Source organism: Rhinolophus hipposideros (genome assembly GCF_964194185.1).
Source record: "Rhinolophus hipposideros genome assembly, chromosome: 14".
NCBI classification, from domain to species: domain Eukaryota; kingdom Metazoa; phylum Chordata; class Mammalia; order Chiroptera; family Rhinolophidae; genus Rhinolophus; species Rhinolophus hipposideros.
Genome location: NC_138060.1, coordinates 4,519,720 through 4,538,745, shown reverse-complemented (window position 1 = coordinate 4,538,745; position 19,026 = coordinate 4,519,720). Strand labels below are relative to the sequence as shown.

The 19,026-nt window shown below is 38.8% G+C and overlaps 1 protein-coding gene across 24 annotated transcripts in view; it reads left to right on the top strand.

Annotated features, from left to right (window-relative positions):
- MITF (melanocyte inducing transcription factor) overlaps positions 1 to 19,026 on the top strand; it is a 207,212-nt gene that overhangs the window by 128,625 nt on the left and 59,561 nt on the right. The gene's annotated exons all lie outside the window — the stretch shown is intronic.

Below are 19,026 nucleotides of genomic sequence, written 5' to 3'. Positions count from 1 at the left end.
ATGTGTCCTTCACATCACATTGGGGTGCATTTCTTATTTAAAGATAAACATTCCAATTCTTAAATATGACTGATTCAAGGAAAGTTAAAAGGAAAGGAAGGGAACTTTCCATACTTAAAAAAATTTTTTTTAAACCCATTCACCTAATTGATTCATTCTGAAGAGTCCCGAGTGTTACTTTTCATTAAACAATGTGAACTTTACACACCGGTGATTAGTTGTCGATCTTTGCATTCATTCATGAGTTTAAAACAACATCTCCCACTATTTCAAGTGGTTACTATGAAAGCAAATAGAGGGGATGATATTTTATAATTGGTAGCCATGTATGATCCTTACCAGAAGTAGGAAAGAGAGTTTTTAAAAACAAATTTAAAATAAGTTGTTTTTCATTTGCAAAGACTATTTTAAATGTAGTGATGAAATAATGAACCGCTTTCAAGGAAAAACCCATTGGCATTCTGTTAGGGTAAAAAGGATTTGAATAGTGTAGCATAAAATTTTACTCTGATGTGATTGAAGTTCTGGATATTGCCACAGTTAATTGATATTTTATTCCCATTCTTCCCCACACCCCCAAGTAAAGGCAAGTTTCCAGAGATTATATATTAAATCTTTCTGTTCTGCTTGGGTGAAGACTGACAATCACTAAGTTTTTATAGATTTAAGATTTAAGACAAATTGTCTGCTATTCACAGGAATCATAATTGTTTTGTCTATACTTTAGATTATTTAAAGTTATGTGAATTAAATAATAAAATGTGGAGAAATGTCTGTTTTATTCACTGTAATAGTCAACTTTTTAATTCTGAAGGACAGATTTTAGGAGTAAAGACATGGGTTTGTGCTAGTAATGGTTTATGTCCAATTCAAAGGTAATATTTGATGCTGTGTTAAAGTATATTAATTGAAATCAGCATTCTATTAAGGCAGTTATAGCCATCTCATGGTGGGACAATTACCCAAATGCAAATGTATTGAAATATTGCCATATCATCTTAAAAATGGACATCATTTCTAAATGTTTTTAGCACTTAAAATGTTATTTTGAAAATGATTAAAATAAAAATCTGTACTAAATGGCTTGAATAATGTTCCCATTTTTCCACATGTGTTACTGTGTCCTGGTAATACTGGCTTGAGCTGCAATTCTCATTTTAGATATGCCAGAAAAATGTCCGAAATTAAAGCGCGCGCGCGTGCGCGCGCGCACACACACACACACACACAAATTTAGAACTGGGGGACTTAATCCAACTACAAATGAGCAATTGATAAATTTATATTTCATGTTGAATATAGTTTATCTCTAAGGTGTGCATTTATACTTTAGCTATATAAAATAGTGAAATGTGTCATATAAATAAAGAAAAAGAATTATTGGCATAGCAATGAGGATGGGTTTGATAGCTATTTAGACAAATTTTAGTATCCTTAAGTGAAAGACCTTATAAATGAAAATATATGATTTCATATGACATTCTAAGAAATTCAAATAACACATTTAAGGAGAGTGTCATATAAGTGATTGCTTCAGAGACTTAAAGATTGGGTACTTTATAAAAATAGTTTACCTCTTATATTATTATTATAGAAAGGTAAGTAAGAGAAATGTCTTCTTTTCTTTTCCCTTTAATCGTTTTTAAATCATAAGCATAATTTTATAAAGCAAATGGTTAATAGCAAAAAAACAGTTAATCTTGGACATGAATTTACATGTTTAAAGAATGAGTACTATCGAGTATACTAATTGAGTACATTATGATACAGATTGCGTTGAGTAAATATTTCCTCATAGTATAGCCTGAGTAAATTCTTCATTTAATGTTCAAAGATTTAAGTAGCCAGAGCGGAGCACCCCTGCTTCTCAGTGGAGGTGGGTGTGTACAGTCAGACATACTGGCCGGGGGTAGAGCACCCTGCTTAAGTCTCATCATCGCCTCCTGGTCTGCAAGAGCTGGATAGAAAATCACACACATGAGCTCGGCACACCGACATTATGCTTATCCGTGGGTTGAATGACTGATTTGAAAAGCTAAATTAGTATTTGTAGGTTAATTCCTTTTTGTGGTTTTTTTTTTCAGCACAGTTGTGCTTAAAAAATATGAAGCTTTATAAAGCATGTTTAAAAAATTGTTCACAGCTTCAGGGAAACTTAAGTCTAGTCTTTGGAATTAGTATTAGAGGTTGGAGATGTGCATTACTTATTCCGCCATTGTCATCGTTCAGTCTGTAAATTTGTGAACGTTTTCAAGATCAGCCTCTGGTTTCTATACTGATTTAATTAATTCATGGCTTTATTCCTATTATGGATTTCCATGTTGGGTGACCAGGGATGGTTACTCTTATGGCTATATATTTAGGTATTAGAGAGCTCCTCTGGGATTAAGAAGAGCACTCTTTTGGGTGTTATAATTATATAACACTCAATTGGGTGTTATAATTTAAGGACGCTTCTTTATCATAAATTAACCAGTACTTGGGGTGCATAATGCAATTCTTTTGCAATAGTGAACACACCTTGTGTTTCAAATTATGAATTAACAAAAAAAGTGAAGAACCATTAGTGGAAGCAGTTTATTGTACAGGTGGGTTTGTTGACATCGGAGTCCTATAAACCTGAGGTTTGAAATCTGATCTACCTTCTTTCAAACAAAAGCGGGGGAATCAGGGATGGACCTTGTAGATACATGTCAGGTCTCACAGCTAAAGAAGCAGCTTTTCCCAGCCACTGTGTCGTCGCCACACCCTTACCAGGCATGTCTTTGTGTTGTCCCCTCTGACACTGGTGGATTATAGGAGCACCTGGTCACTCAAACCTTGGACTTGCAAGTTCATCAAAACTTCTCTCCCCGCTCCTTCCCACAACATAGACTTCGATAGTTTATAGCTTGAAATACTAGTTTATAGTTTGCAAACGTTTCTCTGTTTAGAAATTTGTCGGGAATTGTCAAGGCTTTCCTTCTCTATTGCCCTCCCTTCCTTCACCTTAGGATTTAAAAATTGAAAGCCAAGGGGTCACTCTGGAATAGATTGTACACTGAAATTTTCTGGTCTGCTGAAAAGGAAGGTTGTATGAGTTAAAAAAAAAAAAAGATTTTTAAACTTTAGGATATTTTCAGTACTTTGAAAGAATTTATTTTTGAATTTTTCCTTTTTTCCAAATCATCTCAGACAATCCAAGGAGTTGAGCAGATTGCTGCCGAATTAGAAATGATGCTTGGTGTTCATCAAACACGGAAAAGCATTTTGTCAGGGTCTCTACATTGTAAACTGAATTTACTTGGGCATTTATTTGGTGGTTATCTCCTAATGTGGTGTTCCATATGGATAGTTATTCTGGGGAGTCAGGATGGACATTCTTCTTGTCACCCTGTCCTACACCTAACATTCCTTGAGATTTGGCTGGTGTGCCAAGCTTGGATGACTGAATTGCTGGCCTTTCTCTATAAGTTGTCATGTCTTCCTGGTGTAGAATTTTGAAGGTGTTGCTTATTCTTTAGGTATAATCAATAAACTTGTGAAAGTGTGTGTGGAGTTACAGATGGGTCAGTGGGTTGTAGATCAGTAAAAGGAACTACTCCCACCCCCAACAGTGCGTTTAGATTCTGCTCTTGATTTATTTAGCCAGGAATACACGGCCTGATCAGCGTCATGGTGGCTGCAAGGAGAGGGGGCAGACGCAGCAGTCTCAGATCGCCGTGCCTCTGTGCTCTTAGTTAGAGGAAGCTTTCGCCAGAGGTGATGACCCCGTAAGAAGGGACCTCTGAGAATTCTTCTAATACCATAGTCCACGGGCCGTCATATATTTATTCACGTTCACCTGTGGGCATCATATGTTTTTGTTACCAGTTAGTATGACTTACACAAACATTCTGTGAGCCTCCATTTCAGGACTGTTTGTAAACTTTGGTGTCCTTTTGTTTTTGGCTCAAACTCTGTGTATGGAAGGCCACATCCTTCTCCAGGGGGGAAAGGGACTCACTTTCCAGGTTTCACAAACAGCTCTTTATTCTCCCTGAGACAGACCTCATTTCCTTTCAGCGTTGTTCAGTCTCCTAGTAGTGTCACTTTGATGTGTTCAATGTCAAACATAAGCTAATTTTCTTCCTTTTCTAAACTCATTTTTATTGATTTTTTAAAACATTTACAGACAGACACTACTTGTTAACTTGGAACAGATTTTAATAGTGCAGAAGAAAAGTGCAACAGAAAACTCTCTCCTCTCTTTCTTCTCTTCCCTCCATGGGGCTCCCTGGAGGGAGCTGCTGTTAACAGTTTAGGGTGCAGCCTTACTAACCTTGGCTGCTTTCCAACCTTATGATTGCCTTTTGTGGGAGCGAGCTCTGAAGAAATAAAGATGTTAGGCAGTTTTGGTCAGGTAGACATAAACCCTATCTTTCTCTTTGTTCACATATGCAAATAGAGCAAAAGAAATAGAGTTTCTTCTCTTTCTGAGTTGTCTCTACTTTTGAGAATATTGCTTCACCCTGCACAATGGGGGCTTCTTCCTCTGTGTTTTGAAAGCAGTTGGATCATCCGGTGTTCCAAGTGGGCACCGGTTTGCGTGGGCCCATTTGCATCCCGTGCTGCTTTGTGAACCCCTGGGGGGAGAAAGGTTTAGTAATGTCAGGGCTGGCGCGAATGGTGCTCTGTAGAGTTGCCTTACATCAGGAAAACCAAACTTCACCCAGGCCAAGTAGTGCCGAAATCTCAGGAATGTGTGTTGATTCATTGTAAGATGTAGTTTTCTGTCTACACTGCTTTTAGTGACTAGAAACTAGTAATGAGCTGCTGGCTGAAGAAATCCATCTTTGCTTAGATTGTCAGGCCTGGTCCACGGAGAGCAACTATCTAAAACAAAATATTCAACCTTGACACAGCTGAGCCTATGAATTAATTTCACTTTTCTGAAAACACTGAAACATCAGCTCTAATCACATGTTCACTTGGTGATATTGGCACAAAATGGAAATGATTTCCTCCATGATGACCATGGGGACATTTGTGTGTAGCCAAAGGGTACAGGCAAATCTGGGCGGCTTGATTTCCTCAGTTTGCGGATAAGGCCAGCTGTGGCCTGGGGGCATCTGCAGCATGCAGGTCTAGGGGGCACCCCTTCTCTGTAGGCGTGAGGGTCTTCATCATCTTTTCAGTGAAGCATTTAGCAGTCACTGAGGAGCCATCCGCTCAGCTCAGGTCTTTTTCTGCTGTTAAAAGGAGCCATTCTGATCTGTATGCTCACCTTTCATTCACACAGTTCCCATAATTCCATACTCCTGGGGGTTAGGATAGCATCTAACGGAGACTACTAAGGTCTGGGGCCTAGGAGTGAGGACTGAAAATTAGAGTGGGCCTTTTTAAAAATCTGGCTCTTCTTTTTAATGTGCTGAGACGTGTCGAGCATGCATTTGCAGAGTGATACTGTCCCCCAAGGGGGGAAAAGTGGTTCTTGAAGCACAGAAGTCTTAGATGATGCAATGGTCTGTGGTTCTCTAATGGGCCGTAGTACATGAATAGATACACTGTATATGTGCCTGTTAAAACTTCATGGGGATGGGGATGAGGGAGAGGAAATGAGGAAAAAAATGTCTAAAAAGGCTCCTTGGGGGAGACTACGAAAATGTTGAGAAACATTCCTGTAGAATCCTCGGCAACTTCTCAGCTTGTGTCTGTGTTGTGTTCAGAGAACACTTAAGAAGGCCCTTACGGCTGTGAGTACCACATTCCGGGTGGTGTGTGTCCCTCGGAGAACTGTGAGAGCAGCAGTCCTCGTTGCTATGTCTAGCACTGGCAGTCGTCATTACCATCCCCATGTCACAGCTGTGGGAGCTGAGGTGGAGAGGTTATAAAGCTCACCAGAGGTCGCCCAAACAAGGCGTGCCGTCAGGATTGGAACCCACTCAACTGCACTCCATAGTCCAGATTTCTTAATATGGGTGGTTGTACCGCTCCTAGAGTGGATGACCTGAGAAACTCTAGAAGGGAGTAGTAATGTTCAGTCTCTCATCTGACATCGTAGCCTGGGCCTGTCGCAAATGTTTATTACAGGCCATATCTTAAAACTTTTCTAGGAATTACTGGCAAAAATATGGTACTAACTAAAGCAACGTGGAGGGGGAAAGGCGATGGCTGCATCACATTAATTAGTGGATGTGTTGGGCGGTAGGCTGAACACGTCGTATCCTTTATCTCGTCACCCCTCTAGCTAACTCTATGAGATAGGTAGGATAAGCCCCATCTTCCGATGGGGAAACAGGCATCGAGTGTCCCCCAGCTCCTGTTCTCACAGGCTCCACATCCTACCCTATCTGCTTAGAACCATAAACCCTGCTGCCTCTATGTTTTCTACTGAGTTCAAGGATGGACTCTAAACACTTCTAAAGAATCACCAGTAATAGAATGTTAGAGCAAAGTGGGAAGACAAGAGAAACCGCAGAGGCATCTCACAGGTTTAACAGAAGGATAAATGGCGTTTAAGCATTTGGAATGAGTAAGGGCTCTCCATATTGAATAATTAATGTGTTTCTACGAGTCTCCATATGTCTGATGAAAGATCTAAATGTGTTCTTACACTATAAAAAACTCCACCCGGCCACATAGACCACAGTGGTAATTTATGGTTTAGTTATAGTCATCTTTATCGGTCAAAAAGCACTACAGTGAAAGTTCTGAAACAGCATCCAAAGACTAACTCAAGATCACTTATGTTGTAAAGACCCTGTTGGCCCAGGGTATCACAATTCATATGCTTTATAGTTCTCTATATATTGATAGTACATTTGTATTAAGTGATTTTTTTGAAATATTCAATTTGATAGACTCATGCATGTCTTTTAATATGAACTTTCTCCTGAAATTATGGTTGCATTTATAGTTTCTCTTTTCCTGTCCCCCTGTACTATTAGAGCTTCTGCTACATTTTAGTACTTAAAACTGGAACATCAGTTCTGGTTGTTTTTCTATTTGCTTTAAGTAAATAATATCAGCTTAATAAGTCCTATGTTACTGTATGAATAGGTTTTAGATCTTCCTCACTGATACTGCTTACTTAACATCAACAATTAAAGGAAGGACTTAGATTTGAAAGACCACTGATGGATTTCCTCATTGGTGTGATCTTGAATAGAGATTTGGGGCATGCGCAAGCAAAATCTAATTTTAACATTGCCCTGCTAAAATAAGTGGGTGGGATCTGTGTTGAAAAATATGTAAATTAGTACAGTGGCTTTGTGCAAGGTTATAGCTGCAATCAGTACCAGAATATTGGCTTTTGCCCTGAATATGTCTCTTTTTATTGATTTCTTTGAGTATTAGCCTGAACTTTAAGGAAAATTTAGCTCCTGACAATACTCAAGTCTTCCAGACCTTGTTTATAGTTAAGTGTTTTTGCGTATTGATTTATAACTTTGTGAAAATGAGGTGAATCAAACAAAATTGGATCATATGAAGCAGATGAAGTAAGAGGCTATTAAAGTAGAGAATGGTCCTAAGGAAATAGTGTTTTGATCACTCTTTTAACACATAGAGAATGTCCTAGCAAAGAGCCTAGATGAATCTATACCAAAGTGTTTCTACTAGTTACCTCTGGAATGAGTTTTGGCATTAGAGGTAGTGGTAGTGAAAGGCATTATTATTATTGTTATTATTATTATTTTACTAGGAGAGCATATGCTTAGTGTAATTAAAGTGAGTGTCTTTAATGAATTTTATTGAGGAGTCTTAGCAAAGTTCTCTTCACCACAACTCTTGCTAGCCGAGTTTGCTAGACTTATTTATACACATTGTGTAACTCTTATGATGTTTCCTACAGGAAAGACAGCAAGGTGTAAGAGTCCTGAAAATTAAAAATGAATAAAAAGATTTGAATCACCAGGTTGTGAATCATTTTTAAAACTAGTTAAGAGGCCTAACATGAAAGCAAAATTGAGATTTCTATTACCTTACCACCAGGCATCGCTTTGTCGTAATCTCCCCTGTTGGCCCTGTGTTTTATATAATTAAAATTTAGAAGCGAGAAATTTTGTTGAGACTTAATTAGAAGCGACAAACCAGAGACATTCCTGCTGGTTAGGAAAAGGCTTAAGAAATTCTTATTGGCTAAATTACAAATATGTAACATTTTTTCTGAACACTGCGAGGTAGTTCAGACTGCATAAAGGTGACAAGATTAGCTCTGTTTTTCTAGTGAAGTAGTAAAAATTAGATTAATAAGTACCAGGCAAAGAACCTTTTTTTTTTTTTTTTTGAAGGAAATGTTACCTTGAGTACTTCTATCTGTGGAGATCGGTGCCTTAATTAGCCACATGTTCTTTCTACCTCCTGGGAAATAAGTATGGGATAAAATTGGGGATCAGGACGCAGACCCACGGGGACTTAGCACACGCCGCTAAGTAATTCATCAAGGAATGCTGGTAATTAGTGCTGCCTCTTTCAACTCTTGGCTTATTTCATAAAGCCAGTTGATTTAAAATAATGCCTGCTGATTTATTACCAACACGTTTCAAGACTGAGACTTGGCTCTTAAACAAAGCAATATTGTGCAGCGATGGAAACGTACCCACTTGTTTTTCTGTTTTTACAAATTCTGCAAGGCCATCTATAGTCCTCAATTAACTTTGTCTTGTTTTCTTTTACCCCATTCAGCATATTCTGGGTTTTTTTTTTTTTTATCTTGGTGAAGAGAAAGGAGGAGCAAATTAGAAAAAAAAGTTCCAGCCTCTTGGATGTGAGGTGCTTGTCGAAGTGTGTTGGTTCAGTGTGGTTTGATGGAATTTAATTTGAGTCCTTCATCTGGTCAGACAGGCTGTAGTAATGGCCTTTGGTCCTCCTGCATTGTTAAGTGTTTGGTGATCTTTATGACAGCCAGGTTAATCTTAACAGATTGAATTTATGAGAACCTTATGACTTCAGCCTTGTAGCCTTGGTATCCAAACACTGTAGTAAATTTGTTTGGATGCCAAATTGCCATTAATGCCAACTGATGTGCTTCATTATGCTTTGAGGTACCACCATAATCAGTGTCCCTGCTGAAAATCTAGTATTAGGCTGGCTCCAGTACTTAACTGGGTGACCTTGGGCACGTTTCCTGTTCTCTCTGGGCCTCAGGTGTCCTCATTTATGAAGTGGACATAAGAGTACTCTGGAGAGGATTTGTGAGGGTTAAATGAGATAATTCACCTACCACAGCCCCACCCAATAGAGATAGAATGTGAGACACATAAGTAGATTTAAATTTTCTAGTAGTCCCATTAAAACAGCAAAAAGAAGCAAGGCAAATCAATTAAAAATATATTTCTTTTAACTCAGCATATCCAATATATCATTTCAACATGTAATCAATATAAAAATTAACAAGGTTTTTTAATTTCTTTTTCACTTTTCATAGTAAGTTTTTATATTAGTTTTTCATAATAAGTCTTCAAAATTGGGTGTGTATTTTACACCTACAAGCGTATCTCAATTCAGATGCTAAATTTTCATCAGAATTACTCCATGTTTAGATTTATGGAATTTACAGTAGAAAAAGTAGCTTTATATATTCAAGTTGTTTCAAATATATTTAAAAGATTTCCAATAATTACATCACGTATGTCTTTAAATTTAGATTTAAGTGAAATAAAAAATTCAGTTCCTCAGTCCCATTGGCCCCATTTCCATCAGACTTAATCAAGTAGGCTGTACGTGACCCGTGGTGTCTGTGTTAGCACAGATCAAAAGTGTTTGGCACAGTGCTGGGTGGACAGTGCTCACTAAGTGATTCTCTTTATTGGTATTGATAATAATATAATAATTTCTAATTATTCATCACCTGTACATAGTAATTATCATCTGCAAATTGCTGTCTTTATTTGCTCCCATTATACCTACTCAACACTGTTGTTTTCTTGCTGCCTTCTTCCCACCAAACAACAACAACAACAACAAAAACCCCCCACATTTAGTCGTTATTTTCTTTCTCACAGTCCTTTGGAACCTAGGTTCACTGACATGACTCATGCATGTGTGGTTGATATTTCCTATCAGAAATAGTCTCAGGCAGGAGAGCACAGTGAAGAGCCATCCTTGATGATGTGGCATCTGGACCCATCTCTGCCAGCAGCCTTCCTTTGAGGCCTGAGCCTGGTAACAGTACTTCACTTGTTAGTCACACGTCTTACTCATACTGTCAGTGCGGTTTCTTTTCAGTCCAGCGTGTGGAACGTGTCTAATAGCTGGGAATATATAATCATTGTTCTTGATGCAAAAAGGACATTCAAGGAAAAGGAGATTAGCTAATCCTACGTTGTTGTTTAACTATACTCGTACATTCAGTAGCGGCGGAATTTACATGTTAGGTATTGAAAACTAGTTTTTTAGTGGCGTTTAGATAGGTTTATCTTTGTCCGCGCTAATGTCTCAAAGGCAGTTTTTTTCTCAGTTAACCTGAAGAGTATGTTTAGGAATTTGCAACACAGTTGATAATGAAACCGGTATTCCTCCTCTTCGTAGTCACCAGGCACCCAAATTTTCTGTCTTGATACTAGTTTTTGACCATTTATTAAACGAGAAATAATGTACTTAAATTATAATTTATATTTTTTAGGTAGCTTGTCATTTCCTAGTGCAAACAATGAGTTTATTATATTGGAATTAGTAAACTGTGTTGGAGAGATTTAATGTGACCTTCATATAATACTAAGAACCGATAAAACTGTGTTCTGTTCAGTTACAACAAGCAAGAAAACTAAGCAAAAATATTAACCATTCCATGACTTCCTGAACGATAAATCACTATATTGTCAGATTTCACTGTTTCCTTAGTTTGGAATTACATATTTTCTCAATATTTATGATTTTATCATCTTAAAATAATTAGGTTAATCAACATATAGGCCATTGTAAAGTTGATTTCAATTTTCCTAGTAGCTGTCCAGGTTTATCTTCAAATCACATAAGAGCAGGAATTTTTTTCAACTCATTACTTGGCATAATCTTGATAGAATTCATAATACAATGTTAAGAGTATGTATCATTGTACCCATTTTTATTGACATTAGGGGACCACCAATATTTCATAGATAGGAACAAAACAAGAACATTCAGAAAAGACAGTGAATTTTGATGTGTAATCCTCATTCAGTTTGAGATGAAGCTAAGGTACGAGGAACTACCCCCTACATGATGTTTTCTTGGAAAAGTATTCTGTGCTTAGTTCCTCTCAAAGTGTGGTCGTTTAGAAATGCCAGTTTCCTGCATCCGTCCCAAGCCTACGGAGCCAAAACTCTGGGGAAGGTGCCCATTAATCTGTATTATAGGCGGCATCTGGATTGATTCTAATGCATGCTTGTGTTTGAGAATCACTGCCATAGAGACCTGGAAGTTAATTTGTAAGAAGCATAAGAAAAATTGGGAAATGTTAGTGCATATAAAGTAACCCACGATTCTTTACTTTAGGGCTTCTTAGTCCTACAGTAAACATGGAAAGAGTTAAGGTACATCTCCAACAGTGGTACAACAGGTGAGCATTCTGAGAAAGGGGAGGAGGAAAGGAAATTGTGCCTTCATGTAAAATCGATCAGTGGAAGTTGCAGAACATCCACTACCTCTTTAGAGTCTTTTGTTCATGGCGTACGTTCCATTATATGCATATACTTATGCAAAGTTCATAAAAATAGATTAATCCTGTCAAATCTTGGGGAGATGAGTTGCAAGTAAATCACAAGAAACTCTAAAATTACACAGTGGTTCCCACTCTCAGCTGCAGAAACCATTGTTTCTTTGGAGGAGCTCTAAGAGGTCAGTGAATCCATTTGTCCACAAATATATTTGTAAATTGAATATATACCTCTCTTACATATATACCACAAGAGGTGTGACAATTAAGTTCACGAACTTGATACTACAATGTCGCTAACCTTTTTTGATATCAGAGGGATTATTCATTATGAATTTGTACCAACTAGACAAACAGTTAAGCAAGTTTACTATTTGGAAGTGCTGAAAGGCTGTGTGAAAAAGTTAGACGACCTGAACTTTTCGCCAACAATTTACGTCTCTTATGTCACGACAATGCACCAGCTCACAGGGCACTGTCTGTGAGGGAGTTTTTAGCCAATAAGCAAATGACTGTATTGGAACACCCTCCCTACTCACCTGATCTGGCCCCAATGACTTCTTTCTTTACCCAAAGAGAAAGGAAATATTGAAAGGAAGACATTTTGATGACATTCAGGACATCAAGGGTAATATGACGACAGCTCTGATGGCCATTCCAGAAAAAGAGTTCCAAAATTGCTTTGAAGGGTGGACTAGGTGCTGGAGTCGGTGCACAGCTTCCCAAGGGGAGGACTTCAAAGGTGACTGCAGTGATATTCAGCAATGGGGTATGTAGCACTTTTTCTAGGATGAGTCCACGAACTAATCGTCCGACCTTGTATATGTACCTCTCTTTTCAAATAAATGTAGATGCTTCTGTGATGAAGATAGTACAAATTGACACCTAAGCCATAGATTTATTTTTAAAAATTATTTTTAGACATTTTCTTTACGAGAACTGAGAGCATAACACTTAGGAGAGCATAACGAGTAAGGCCTTCAAATATTTGACATTTAAAAAAGGTTAAGAGCTACTTCTGTTTAGGAAACATTTTTAACTATCAGATATTATTTAAATTGTAGATTCAGAATCTACTCTCTTTTTTGTCCCCTTGGATGTAGTTAAATGGTCACCCCAAATGGCCTAGCAGAGCAGGAAGGATGCTGACATCTGTGATTTCACAGGCACAGGCCCTGGAAGGTCGGTCTCTGGCACTAAAGGTCTTTTCAGACGTGGCCATGGCCTTGGCTTTGCCTCTTTCACTGCAGCATTGATATCAACAGAAAGTGTTTTTCTTTCTGTTTTCTTTTTCAGTATTATACTTTTCTGCCCTAAGGCAGTATATCTAGTGACCAGCTTGCCTCCTGGTTGAATTAAAACAAACGCTCCTTTTTGGAAGCTTCATGGAAAGACCAGCTCTGTCTGATGCTAGAGTACTTAATCTGCACCCAGCGTGCAGGCCTCAGTCCAGCGTTAGAAGAAGCATGGCTCACATAGGAGGCGTGAAGTGTACTTTTCTTCCACCAGAAGACACAGGTTATCTTCTTACCTCCCTCCCAGTGAGAGGAAAAAATCAGAAATAACTCTAAGATGCCCCTTGTAAACTTCGGCACGGATCATGAACTTTTTTTCCTAGGTCTGCTTTGCTTTTCTGTTTGGGTTTCCATTTTTTGATTACAATTCATTCTATCAAAGGCGTCTGATTTTGGCTACCCCTGCTCTCTGGTTGCAGCATACATGTATAAGGACATGGCTCTGGAGTTAGATGTGCAAATCCTTCCACTTCAGTTCCCTTGTCTGCATAGCAGGGATGATAAAAGCCCCTAGCTCAGAGGGTCACTCTGAGAAATGGTGACAAGGTGCTGGCAAAGTACTTAGCACTGGCATGGTGCTTACTAATGCTGCTCACTGTCACCAGTGTTTCCACCAGAGCCACACACCAAGTCTACAGTGATTGAGCCCCATAACAGGTTCTTGAGAAATGACCAAACCATGAATACTGTGGCAAAAGGACAGAAACATTGATTCTACATACGATCTGGCTTTAATTTTCCTGGAGGTATATGGGATGTAGTGTCAGGATTTTTTAACTGATAACTTTTGAGTTACATTTTAGCAGCAAGGAATTTTATTCTTAAAAATCACCTGGCTATGTTGTCGCAAATGGCAGTATTTCATCGTTTCTTATGGCCGAGTAATATTCCATTGTATATATATATGTACCACATATATGACAACATGGATCTTGAGACTATTATGCTAAGCAAAATAAGTCAGACAGAAAAAGTCAAGAACCATATGATTTCACTGATTATGTGGGTTATAAAACTGAAAGCAACAAAGGAACAAGACAAACAGATAAAGAAACAAAACTCGCATACACAGACAATAGTTTAGTTACCAGAGGGTAAGGGGGGAGGGGCGTGGTAGAAGAGGATAGAAGATGGTGATGGAAGGAGAACTGACTGGGTGGTGAACACACAATGCGATTTATAGATGATGTATTGTAGACGGGTATACTTGAACCCTATATAATTTTACTAACCATTGCTACCCCAATAAATTTAATAAAGAGTAAATAAAGTAAGATTTAATAAAAATGTAGGTTCCCTTAACAGTGATGTTTTTTGTGGCAGAATGAGTGGGATGCTTGGCCACAGTTTTTAACTTCCCCCTAAATTATACCCATTACTTAAAATTCTTAGAAGTTGTTTTGATGATTGAAAGCCAAATTAGGCAACTGTTAAATCTTTCTTATAGAAAATTCTGGGGAAAGTGTTAAAAATTGGGGTTACATTTTCAAGAAAAATTAATAGGTGTCAGGCTGTCAAAATTCTCCCTGATTCTGCAATTAAATTTTTACTTATAAGCTGAGAAATCAACAATTTTGTTTCTGGAACTCTGGTTAAACCCAAGTGACAATATATGATTTTATTAGCTGTTCACTTTTGAAAACATTATTATTTTTAGGCAAGTAGAGATTCAAAATGCATTAATCATAGCCTCTCATCCCTGAGCCCCAGGGCCCACTTTATAGAGCCAGTCAACTGATGGAAACCAATATCTGTGTTTAGAGTTTTTGTCTCTGATCAAATTGCATAATTATTTTTATCTAGTCTTTAAGTGTTTAGACTCACATGTGCTGCAATTGCCCGACTTCTTCCTTATATATATGTCCTCCTTTTTTCTAGTCTAAGATCCTGCTGTTCCCTCTTCCCTATCTTGTAACTGAAATAAAATTTTCACCTTTCCTTTTAGGAACATGTCACCATGAGTGTTCTGTAGTCAGTACTAACAGCTCGCTGCCCTTCATTTTGCTCTTAAACCATTCGCCTTAGTTTTGTGATATGTATGTCCTTGAGATAAGACCAGAGGCTACTCCCTTCATTAGATCTTGAAATGTTCGCTACATTAAGTCAGTACCGGCCAGGTGTAGTGTCTGTGCCTGGACCTGCAGCACGACCTTGAGGAGTCGCTTGTCTGGGCGTAAGCCTCCCCATCACCCCCTAACTCGAACATTCAGTGAACTGTCTCCTTTTTCCTGGAGATGTTCTTAGTTACAGATCACTGAAGTTTTATTCGTGATAAGATGAAGACAACAAAGGACTTTAAAAGCCCTTGAAATAACATTAGTTTTGTTTTAAATACACAGAACAGATGTCATGATAAAGAACCTTGGTGTGTATAATGCATATGGTTCTCCTGTAGTTTAAGTGAACAGGTTCTCCTTCAAGGTGGCAAAAGGTGAGCTGGAAAACCTCTTTTATTATTATTTAGATATTCTTTTATTTTGTCTAAATGTTTTGTTTATATATTATTTTATATATTATATCATATACCCTAGTTATCTTATTATATCAGTAATATTACAAATATTAATACTATTATTAATAATATTAATATAATATTATTAGTATATTATAAATGCAGTAAGTGACAGCCAGTAATATTAATACTGGCTGTCACTTACTGCATTTCTAATACTTTCCTGAAGGTCTTTTAAGCAGAGACCAAGCAGACTTTTAGTAATAGATGACAGTGGAGTTGACAAAACTGCCACGAGTTTATTTACACAAACGTCTTAAAATCCATATTAAATATTTAATTCTCAGGTTGACTAAATCTCTAGCATGAAATTTCTGATATGATTTGTGGCCTCAGAATACTTTGCAGCTTTTATTTTCTTTCCTTTGTTAAGCAGAAAACCAGTCGAGAATACAAATGTTTATGATTGATCAGTTAATAAGGGGACAGGAAAAGGGGAATTTCAAAATGCGATTCACTCCTATATGTATTTTGTTCATTTTCCTTTGGTTTACATATTAATACAGAGTTTAATTCTCTTCTTAAAAGTGTGTGTGTGTGTGTGTGTGTGTGTGTGTGTTTACTAGTCTTCTCTCAAAATCTTTCCTGTTTAGTCATCTTTCAGTTTTTCCTTTTTTCCCTCTTGGAGGTCACCTTTACAGATGTTAATTAACCTCTCTCCTTCCTTTCTTTCTTCCTGAAATGCACAAATCTGGAATTACACAGCTGCTTTGAATCCTAGCTCTCTAGGTAATTTGGGCAGGTGACTTAGTCTCTAGTCTAAACCTTATTTTCTTTATCTGTAAAATGGGCACAGTGTCAGTATGCCCTGTTCTGTTGCAGTGTTTGTTTAATGTGGATACCTTAGATGTTATTGGTAAAGAACTCATGCTACAGTAACATGGGATTCCTTTTGGTTCATTTTCCGTCTCATGGTAATGGTTGAAACAGTCAGAGGCAAGCTTTATCTCATATTTATATTGTGTTTGAAGAGAAAGCCTTAGCCATAGAGAGACTTTAACTAATATAAGCCGAATGTCTACAAAGCATCGCTCCTCCTTCAGGTTTAGTGGAATCCGAGCTTGAAGAACTACTAGCTTTTCCACCATGCCCCCTCCCTGGAGAGCTGGGAATACAGAGGAAGCAGCACACACATTGCTCTCTGTACTGACACAGTGCCCCCATAACGGAAGCCAGATCCAGGCTCAGATTTTAATTTTTAAAGAAACGATCTACATTAGAAGTACCACCCACAGTTTACATTTTGAAGGGAAGAAGCAGGAGTCTCGGTTTAAAAGTGTGTGTGAAGCCAGCTGCAAATAGCAGTAGAAATTGCGCCAGCTGGTGTTGAATTAGGCTTTACTGATGGTTTTTTTTATGCTCTAGTTACAAAGGTCCATAGGTTTTGAGGGCTCTGCCCTTAATCTTCCCTTGTCCTATATGTCCTGGTGTTACATAGAGTGCATGAGTTTGCAGAACATACCATCAGGACTATATGGATAAAATAAGAGCAGAAACACGTGAACCAACTTCAGAGTTGTGGTGATTGATGAATTAATTCTCTAAGCCAGGGGTGTCAAAACTGCGGCCGGCGAGCCAACTGCGGCCCGCAATCCATTGTTAATTGGCCCGCAGCAAATTCCAAAAATATATTTAGTTTACTTAAATAAACCAGGTGAGGCAATACGTACTTCATCTCGAGGGAGTGGCCCGGCTGTTTGTGTATTTTACCGCATATGGCCCTTGGAGAAAAAAGGTTCAAAGAAGTTTGGACAGCCTTGGTCTAAAGGATGCAGTGCAGCTCCGAGGGGCGCCTGTGAGTGGGGTCTGGAAGGACGAGAAGAAGAACACTCCATAAACACTTAACAGGACACTCACCTCTCCGGCAATGCAGGCAGCCGTCCCACCTTGTGGGCTAGCGTGGAGGGCACACAGGGCACTGCCAGTGCAGCCTTAGCAGGTGAGAGAAGTTGTCCTGGAGTGGTTAGTGCTGCGTGGGATCTCGAAGAACAAGATCCGGGCAGGAGCACAGGGATGACAGGGCATGGCGAGGAGAGGAGCCGATCCACACTACACATTCTTGGTTGTGGTGGGAAGCAGTGAGATGCAAGATGGTAGAGGACGGGGTTGAGAGTGTTGGGAGGTGAGGCTAGGTGGGTGGGCAGAGCCAGGGGTTAAGGGGCTTGTATGCGCTGCTGAGGAGCTCGGGTCTGATGAAGTGAGTGTTGGGGAGCCGCGGACGACATGTGTTTGTTTCTATGTGTTTGATCATTTATTTTTATTTTAGAAAAGGAGTGACATCGTCAGGTCCACGCTGCTGGACTGGTGGAGATGGAGGGATGGGTTATAGAGGAATGTGATTGGAGACTGGGAGGCTCTCAAAATCATTTGGGGAATAAATGATGAAAGCATTGATTCCAGGAGTCTTAAGAGGCATACAAAGAAAGAACTGGTCAAAAAAAGTTAAGGGGTAAAGTAAATGGAACCTTGCTGGAGAGAAAGGAGAAGGAAGAAAACATAATATTACATATTTTACATAAAGAAAACTGAATATATCAGGGATTGAGAAATTGCTCTGGGCCAGGGTTTGGCAAACAGTGTCTGCAGGCCAAATCCTCCCCGCTATCTGTTTCTGTAAAGTTGTATTGGAATACAGCCATGCTCATTCATTTCCCTGTGGCTGCCTTCCCACTACGGGTGCAGGGTGGAGCTGTGCAACAGAGCCCGCTCTGCCTGCAAAGCAGAAAATTGTCACTCTCTGGATCTTCACAGAAAACGTTTGCTGATCACAGGCCTATGCACAGGGTTAATAATTGGTACACCTAGGCTTCAAATCTTTAAGAGCTGGGATCATATCTCTTTTCTTTGCCTCTGATCCTGAGCATTTTACATTGTGTCCAATATATAGTAAGCCTTCATAAATAAACTCTTATTGAATGTGAATGAATGAACAAACTAGCAAAGTCAAATCTACTTGATTCACAGCCTGTGCTATTCACAGTTATTCTGTATTTATTATAAAGATGTCGAGTAGGAGTTAATATATAAAACAAATATTTATTGAGTATCAACAAAATGCAAGATATTGCTCTTGGTTTGAGAATTTTTATGTGCCCTTGTGAAGACAGATGTTAATCAGATAATCACAGGAATGAATGTGTGGTTGCAATGTTGACAGGTACCAGAAAAGAGAGGGGCACAGGGTTTATGAGAGCTGGTGATGGGTGGATTTGATGGAAAGAGTCAGAGAAGGCTTTCCTGTATTTGTTCTGAGGTCTGAAGAGTGAAAGACTTTAATTTGGCAAAGGGACATGGGAAGAGTATTTCAGGTTGAGGGAACCGCATGTGCAAAGGTCCTGTGGCAGCAAAGAGCAGGAAAAGAACGAAGAGAATGCTGGCTGTGCTGGAGAAATGGGCAGGGCTCTTGCGATCAGGATAGGGGAATTCATCGGCTTCTAGATCCAAGTCTGAGCTTGAGCTACACGTTTGGGACTTAGTAGTCTAGTGTTTTAATCCTGGGAAAGTATGAGGTCACCAGACAGAGTGTTGTGAGAAAAGATATGGATCTTGAGAAGAACTCTGAAACACACCAGTAGAGGGAAGGGCAGAGTATGGAGAACCTATCAAGAGATATAAAAACTGGG